Genomic DNA, 8162 nt, shown 5'->3' on the forward strand with positions numbered 1-8162 from the left:
TACACGACCACTAGAGCACCTCTAGTGGTCGTGTAAGAAACAACATACACTTTAAAACGTGTCTCTGGGTCGTAATAAGGGCATGAACAATCGGCCTATATGTTCGTTTTGTGTAGGAGGACAGGCTGGAATACCAATGTGTAGTTATTGACTTATTTTGTGAAATCTGTAGTTGTACTTGTGTACTTAAATTACTGTTTTACTACGGAAATAAAGTTTTCACTAAATTCAGTTTTAGTGTTAAGCCATTCTGTGCAAGCCGGAGGTGAAGTAGGGTACAAGAGGGTTATAGGAATGCAATAAGAATGCAGTTAATGGCTTTGGGGAAAGCTGGAATGAAATTAATTTGGATCCTGTTGGTCTCTGGAAGTTTATAGGTAACTTACTTACTTACGTTTCCGGAAGCCAAACGGAAAAGTGTGAAAGGAAACCTTGTAGACAGCATGATAGGAGGAGTCAGATCTAGTATTTAACTGATGATCTTGGGGTTTTTACTTCAGCTACTCTGCATACTAGCTTGGTGTATAGTAGTCTTTTAGAACTATACAGTACATTTTTTATTTTCAAATTCTGAAGTCTGTCCAAGTTAAATCTGTTTAGTTGTATATGTCAGTTAAAAATCTGAAACAATCTGGCCCAGGCGAAGATGTATTCATTCAACATAAACATAGTCAGTGAATAGCTAATTAGTTTGAGTTTTTTATAGATTTCACTGGTTCATTCATTTTATCATTAAACAATCAATCAATACATTCATATAATGTATTAAACCTAGGGAGGATTTGGTTTTGTGACAGTTTTACCATATTAAAAGAAAATAAATACATATTTATATTGTTACAACCTTCCTCAAGGCGGCCAACAAAGAGGGAGGCCACACGAGTTACAGTGGGGCAAAAAAGTATTTAGTCAGCCACCAATTGTGCAAGTACTCCCACTTAAAAAGATGAGAGAGGCCTGTAATTTTCATCCAAGGTATACCTCAACTATGAGAGACAAAATGATAAAAGAAATATCCAGAAAACCACATTATCTGATTTTTAAAGAATTGATTTACAAATTATGGTGGAAAATAAGTATTTGGTCAATAACAAAAGTTCATCTTCACAATGGTTTCACACACTGTTGCTGGTATTTTGGCCCATTCCTCCATGCAGATCTCCTCTAGAGCAGTGATGTTTTGGGGCTGTCGCTGGGCAACACAGACTTTCAGCTCCCTCCAAAGATTTTCTATTGGGTTGAGATCTGGAGACTGGCTAGGCAACTCGAGGACCTTGAAATGCTTCTTACGAAGCCACTCCTTCATTGCCCGGGCGGTGTGTTTGGGATTATTGTCATGCTGAAAGACCCAGACACGTTTCATCTTCAATTCCCTTGCTGATGGAAGGAGGTTGTCACCCAAAATCTCATGATACATGGCCCCATTCATTCTTTCCTTTACATGGATCAGTAGTTCTGGTCCCTTTGCAGAAAAACAGCCCCAAAGCATGAAGTTTCCACCCCCATGTTTCACAGTAGGTATGGTGTTCTTTGGATGCAACTCAGCATTCTTTCTCCTCCAAACACGTCTAGTTGAGTTTTTACCAAAAAGTTCTATTTTGGTTTCATCTGACCATATGACTTTCTCCCAATCCTCTTCTGGATCATCTAAATGCTCTCTAGCAAACTGCAGACGGGCCTGGACATGTACTGGCTTAAGCAGGGGGACACGTCTGGCACTGCAGGATTTGAGTCCCTGGCGGCGTAGTGTGTTACTGATGGTAGCCTTTGTTACTTTGGTCCCAGCTCTCTGCAGGTCATTGACTAGGTCCCCCCGTGTGGTTCTGGGATTTTTGCTCACCGTTCTTGTGATCATTTTGACCCCACGGGGTTAGATCTTGCGTGGAGCCCCAGATCGAGGGAGATTATCAGTGGTCTTGTATGTCTTCCATTTTCTAATAATTGCTCCCACAGTTGATTTCTTCACACCAAGCTGCTTACCTATTGCAGATTCAGTCTTCCCAGCCTTGTGCAGGTCTACAATTTTGTTTCTGGTGTCCTTTGACAGCTCTTTGGTCTTGGCAATAGTGGAGTTTGGAGTGTGACTGTTTGAGGTTGTGGACAGGTGTCTTTTATACTGATAACGAGTTCAAACAGGGGCCATTAATACAGTTAACAAGTGGAGGACAGAGGAGGCTCTTAAAGAAGAAGTTACAGGTCTGTGAGAGCCAGAAATGTTGTTTGTTTGTCGGTGACCAAATACTTATTTTCCACCATAATTTGCAAATAAATTCTTTAAAAATCAGACAATGTGGTTTTCTGGATTTTTTTTTCTTATTTTGTCTCTCATAGTTGAGGTATACCTAGGATGAAAATTACAGGCCTCTCATCTTTTTAAGTGGGAGAACTTGCACAATTGGTGGCTGACTAAATACTTTTTTGCCCCACTGTATATCGTTAGCCTAATAGCATAATTGCCCAAGTCATTTTTTGGCCAAATTGTGATATCTGCCTAACTTTACTCTCCTACCACTGCTGCATCACCCTGCCTTATTGCCTATGTCCTCAGCCTATCAGAACGCATTTTAGGGTACAAAATCACTATCTGCCTAAGTCATCTCTTTGACTTAGGCATTTTTGACGCTACATACAAAAATGGCGGACCGCATGAGACAGAGGGTTCTGCTGACCACAAGTGAAGCATTAGCTCTTCTTTTTGATTCATCTGGTGAGCTAGTTCATATTTCTTCAACTTTCTAGACACTAATTGTACTTTCAGTCAATCAAAGGGATTAGGAACTGTGTGTTTAAACTTTTAATCACATTTCTGCGACAAGGTATGATGAAGTAGCAACACTCAGCAACTTTATTTTCTTCTGCTTCAGGGTCAGGAAATGAACTTGATAAGAATTTAGAGAAGGACTCAGAGAAGGATTTAGATGACAGTAGATGTGAGAAAGAAGGAAATGACAGACATCGGGCAACGGATTGAAGAAGAAACAGCCGATGAAGCCTCCAGAGCTGATTCTGATCCTGATTCATGGTCAGAAAGTGAACACGATGACTCTGTCTTGGATGAGGACTATAGACCTAAGAAAGATGACCGCCCAGATGATGATAGTGATGCAGACACGGCTCAACAGAGTGAAGAAGAGGCTGCACTTGAAGCTCCCGCTGTTAAACGTCATAAGCGTCCAAGGTCACATATGTGGAAGCAACAGGTGATAAAAGAGAAGCGCCTTAAGGGGGAGAATTACAAGAACGCAACGGGACAGGAGAGGCCGCCAAAGACCATGGGCCCACCCTGCACATCACAGCACTGCTTAAGGTCGGAGAAACGAAGTTGTGAACTGCTGAGTGAAGAAGAGAGAACGGATATCTTCAACAATTTCTGGTCCATGCCCTCCTGGGAGACACGCAAGCTGTATATGCAGACTTTAGTGGAAAATGTGCCTATAAAGCAGAAGAAAGGTGGTGTTGCATCAAGGAGAAAAACGTCCCTATCATACCACCTGCAACTGGCAGATAGATGTAAACTACCTGTGTGTAAGATTATTTTCTGTTCAACCCTTGGCATTGCCCCCAGAACCATCGGATCATGGTTAACTGTGGACATGAAAACCAAAACTGATCCGCCCAAACCCAAGATCAATAAGACTGGTCCACATATGCCCATATAAGATGCTGACCAGACCTTCCTGAAAGAATGGCTCTCTGGGCTGCCTACTGTTCCATCCCATTACTGCCGTCAGGTTCCCTCTTATCAGGATAAGAAGTTTGTGGAGCCGGGAACAGTTCTAAGTGACCTTCACAAGGAATACCAGAAAGCTGCTGGTAAAAGTGGAGCACGTGTTGTGAGTGAGACATATTTCCGAAAAGTGTTCAGTGAGCAGAAATACTCTGTGTTCGTACCAAAAAAAGACCAGTGTGATGTATGTATCGGCGCCAAGGTGGAAAATATAGATCAGGATACCCTTACTACTCACATGAAATTAAAGGCTCAAGCTCAAGCTGAAAAAGCTAAGGATAAACAGGAATCCAGTGACAAGGTCTCAGTGTGGACAATGGACCTTCAGAGCGTTCTTCTGTGTCCCAAGACAAAAGCTAGCAAGATGTATTACAAAACTAAATTACAGATGCACAACTTTACTTGCTTCAACCTGGGTAACAAAGATGGATATTGTTACGCCTGGGAGGAGCATGAGGGCTCCCTCAGCAGCAAGGTTTTTGCCCATCTGCAGTACAAGCACTTTGAGTCAGTCCTTGATGCCAACCGAAACATCGAAAAGGTCATAATCTGGAGTGATGGCTGTGGTTATCAAAATCGATGTTGTACCATCACAAATGCGTACCTAGATCTGGCCATGAAGCATGGTGTCACCATAAAACAAAAGTTTCTGGTTGCAGGGCACACACAAATGGAGTGTGACTCCATGCATAGCCTCGTTGAACGGCGTACCATCAAAGATATTCACACTCCACGTGATTACATTGTCATCTTTGAGACTGCACGTTTGCACCCATCCCCATACAAGGTGACCCAGCTATACCACAGTGACTTCATGAAGTTATCTGGGGCCTATGTCACCAAAATTCGACCAGGCAGAAAAGTTGGCGACCCCAGCTCTCCAGTACTTGCCAGATGGGCGAATCCGGCACAAGTTGGATTTTGAGTCTGACTGGGAGGACCTACCTCAGCGACTCAGCATCCCCGAAGAACCGGTCCACTGGGTCCCACTCTTTCCTGCCCAATTGCCAATTACTCTCAGGAAATACAATGACTTGCAAGCAATGAAACCAGTACTACCAAGAGTGGCCCACCAGTACTACGACAACCTCCCTCATCAATAGAAAACGAGTTCACACAGCACCTGAGTAGGATTTGGTTAAGGTTAAACAAGTAAAACAACTTGGTTAAGGTCAGACATTAAGAACAACTTGGTTAAGGTTAGACAGGTAACACAACTTGGTTATATTTAGGAAAGTAAAACTACTTTTCTATGTTATGTTTGTATAAACGTGTACAAAAAGTTGTGTAAGAAAAATGGCCTAAGTCATGGCACATTCTGCCTAAGTCATTTTTATTTGTTATGCAATTGATGTTGTGTCTTTTTTTTTGGTGCAAATTAGTTCACACATCTGGTTGAACTTACTGTTACAAAATCAAGAAAAAATACCAATGTGCTTGCTAAAAATTTAGTTTTTTCTTGTTTTCCAACAACATTCAAATATGACATGGGCAATTATGCTATTAGGCTAACGATATGCATAAGAGTAATTTTTTTTAACAACTTTAAAGAACATAACTCTTAAATGGTTGAGGGTGTAAGAAGGAGAGTGATAATTCATGTCAGCAGTGTGTGGATGTGTGGAAGTATGTCCCGAGCAGTATAGAAGCTAACAAAGGAAACGTAAAAAAATGTTGATGGAAATGTTGCCCAAGCAGTCCGAACGCCATCAAAGGAAATGTTGCCAACCAAGTTTCTGTAAAGCACCGTGACTCCTCCTAACCATTACCCTATTTTCCGTCTGACTCCTAACTAACGCCGCTTGCTTGTCCTTTATTCGCCAGTGATTTTAGGATGTCCATGATGAGAAGGGGGAGACACCTCATATCTATTATTTTCTCCATAAATCGGGACCCAACTCTCCTCCTTTATCTATTTGGTTTACCCTGCACTACACTCCAGATGTTGCAAGGTTCTTAAGACAGAAACACATCATTTTAATTTATTCAAACAGGTATATAACAAAATGTGGTTAGATTATTGCTCAGCCCTTTTTGATCTATATTTGTCCTGTTTATAATGCTTAGCTAAGCTAACTGGCTGATGGATCCAGGTTAATTTTTCCCGCACAGATGAATATGTTATCGATCGCCTCATCTTAATCTCACTTGTTATCGATCGCCTCATCTTAATCTCACAGAAAAAGCCAATGAGTGCACTTCCCAAAGTATGAAACTATTCATTTTTAACATGGTTTTGTCCAGCTGTCTGAATGAGTGACTGACAATAATGGATTAAATAATTGATTGCTGTTTTTATTGTTGGATCCACCCGTGAATCCATGCTGCATTCCCCCAAGCCATACATCTCTGTTAGCAAAAACATCTCTACCCCAGTAACAAATAAGGAGCATAAATAAATAATAAACAGCTCAGACGTTACAATCATGATGCAACTGTTGTGTCTGTCTTCTCTCATCTTCTTGCCATCCTGACACACACACATATACACACACACACACACACACACACACACACACACACACACACACACACACACAGCTACAGTTATTCTTGTGTACAATACATTTCAGTGGGAGTATAGTGTCAAGTGTTTACAAGCACACTGCACTGTTTTGTCTTTCACACTGTGCTAAGTTCATTTCATCATTAATGCGTTCCATTTTACTGATAAGTGCAAATTAATGCAGGAGAGAGCTAAATCCAGTGATTGGTAAAAGTCGGATGGAGGGAAATGGGGAGGCAAAAAAAAATAGAGCATGAGGGAGCTAAAGCTTTTTGTCAGACTCACACACACGTACGACGCAGAGAGGATCTCAGGAGAAAAGAGACGGCCTTGAACTATATAGTCTGTTTATAGCAATGCCTCCTTTCATATGGGGGCTTGTCCCTGTATATATTGCTCTTGCAATTGTTTCAGTCAACTATGGAGTTATTGCAAGTAAACACACAAATGGATTTGGAATGAAGGTCAATAAAAAGCATAGGCAATGATATCCCAGCTAGAAATCTTTGGTTCTAAAAACATTCTGAGAATGTTTCAGTCATTGTTCTAGGAAGGTTTTCAGCGGGAAGTTTTTGTTTGGTTCCCAGAACGTTCTTCTGAAAGGTAGGATAACCTTCTCTAAAAACATTCTTAAAATGTTTGGTGATAACATTGTTAGAACATTATGCCCTCCTATTCTTAAAACGTTTTCAGCGGGAAGTTTTTGTTTGGTTCCCAGAATGTTTTTCTGAAAGGTAGGATAACGCTCTCCAAAAACATTCTTAAAATGTTTGGTGATAACCTTCTTAAAAAGTTTTTGAAAACATTGTTAGAACATTATGCCCTACTATTCTTAAAACGTTTTCAGCAGAAGCTTTTATTTTGGTTCCCAGAATGTTCTTCTGAAAGGTAGGATAACGTTCTCTAAAAACATTCTTAAAATGTTTTTGATAACATTGTAGATTTTTTATGTTGCCAGAATGTTATTATTTTAGAGAAGGATAACATGGTTTATGTTAAAGAAATTATGCAAATGTTCTATGGTAACAATTTACTAAAATATGTTTACATTATTTGAACATAAATACATAATATTCCTGTAATTGTTCAACTCAAAATTCCTGGGTAAGTGGACTGACCACTGTGGTCATTAGGATGATTATGATAGTTGACTTAACTATTGGAATTTGACTATTAACACATGTAAAAGGATGACACGGAATCTGCTGGTGAAAGTTACATTTGTTTATTAGAAAAGGGGAGCTGGGAGTGGAGGTTGGTTATGGCGGCAGTGGGAAACAGTTGTTCCAGGGTGGGTAGAGAGGCCTGGCTGGTCTTGGGAGTGTGGAAGGCCTTGGATTCCTCCTGGGAGAGACACAAAAATCAGTGTGAGGCAAAAGCAGGCAAAGTTGTCAAAGAATATGCTGGTAAAAAGCTAGCGCGGCACGCAACAAACCGTTCACGGCAACAATCCGGCAGGGAATGAGTGCAGGCTGCAGGCTTTCATAGTGTGGCTGACGAGCAGGTTGCAGGTGTGGTTGATTGGAGATTGCTCCCAGCCGTGTAGAGCAGACCAGCAGGCAGAGAGAGAGACACACAGTAGAAAGAAACACATACAAACACTAACAGGGGTTTCAGGGACGGGCATTGATAGTCGGTCCGTTCTTCTATGTGTCTGTCTTTGGTTTTCTCAGTGTTATTCGATCCATATGACAATAGAGATATGTGCATAAACAACGAAACCACTTGGGGTATAATGTTCTAACAATGTTATCACCAAACATTTTAAGAATGTTTTTAGAGAACGTTATCCTACCTTTCAGAAGTACATTCTAGGAACCAAAATAAAACTTCTCGATGAAACCATTCCTAGAACAATGAATGGTAACATTCTCAAAATGTTTTTAGAACCAACTCAGACATGCCTACCCAAACATGCAATATCATGAA

At 40.8% G+C, this 8162-nt stretch overlaps 1 long non-coding RNA gene across 1 annotated transcript; it reads right to left on the reverse strand.

The window, feature by feature from the left end:
- Positions 1-7441: 7441 nt before the first annotated feature.
- LOC307022508 lies at positions 7442-7935 on the reverse strand. Its single transcript, XR_013803423.1, has 2 exons — positions 7669-7935; positions 7442-7577 (listed from the first exon to the last, which is right to left on the reverse strand). It is a non-coding gene; the product is annotated as an uncharacterized lncRNA (long non-coding RNA).
- Between the last annotated feature and the right edge of the window lie 227 nt (positions 7936-8162).

The sequence above is a fragment of the Notothenia rossii genome, assembly GCF_949606895.1.
Source record: "Notothenia rossii genome assembly, chromosome: 1".
NCBI lineage: Eukaryota > Metazoa > Chordata > Actinopteri > Perciformes > Nototheniidae > Notothenia > Notothenia rossii.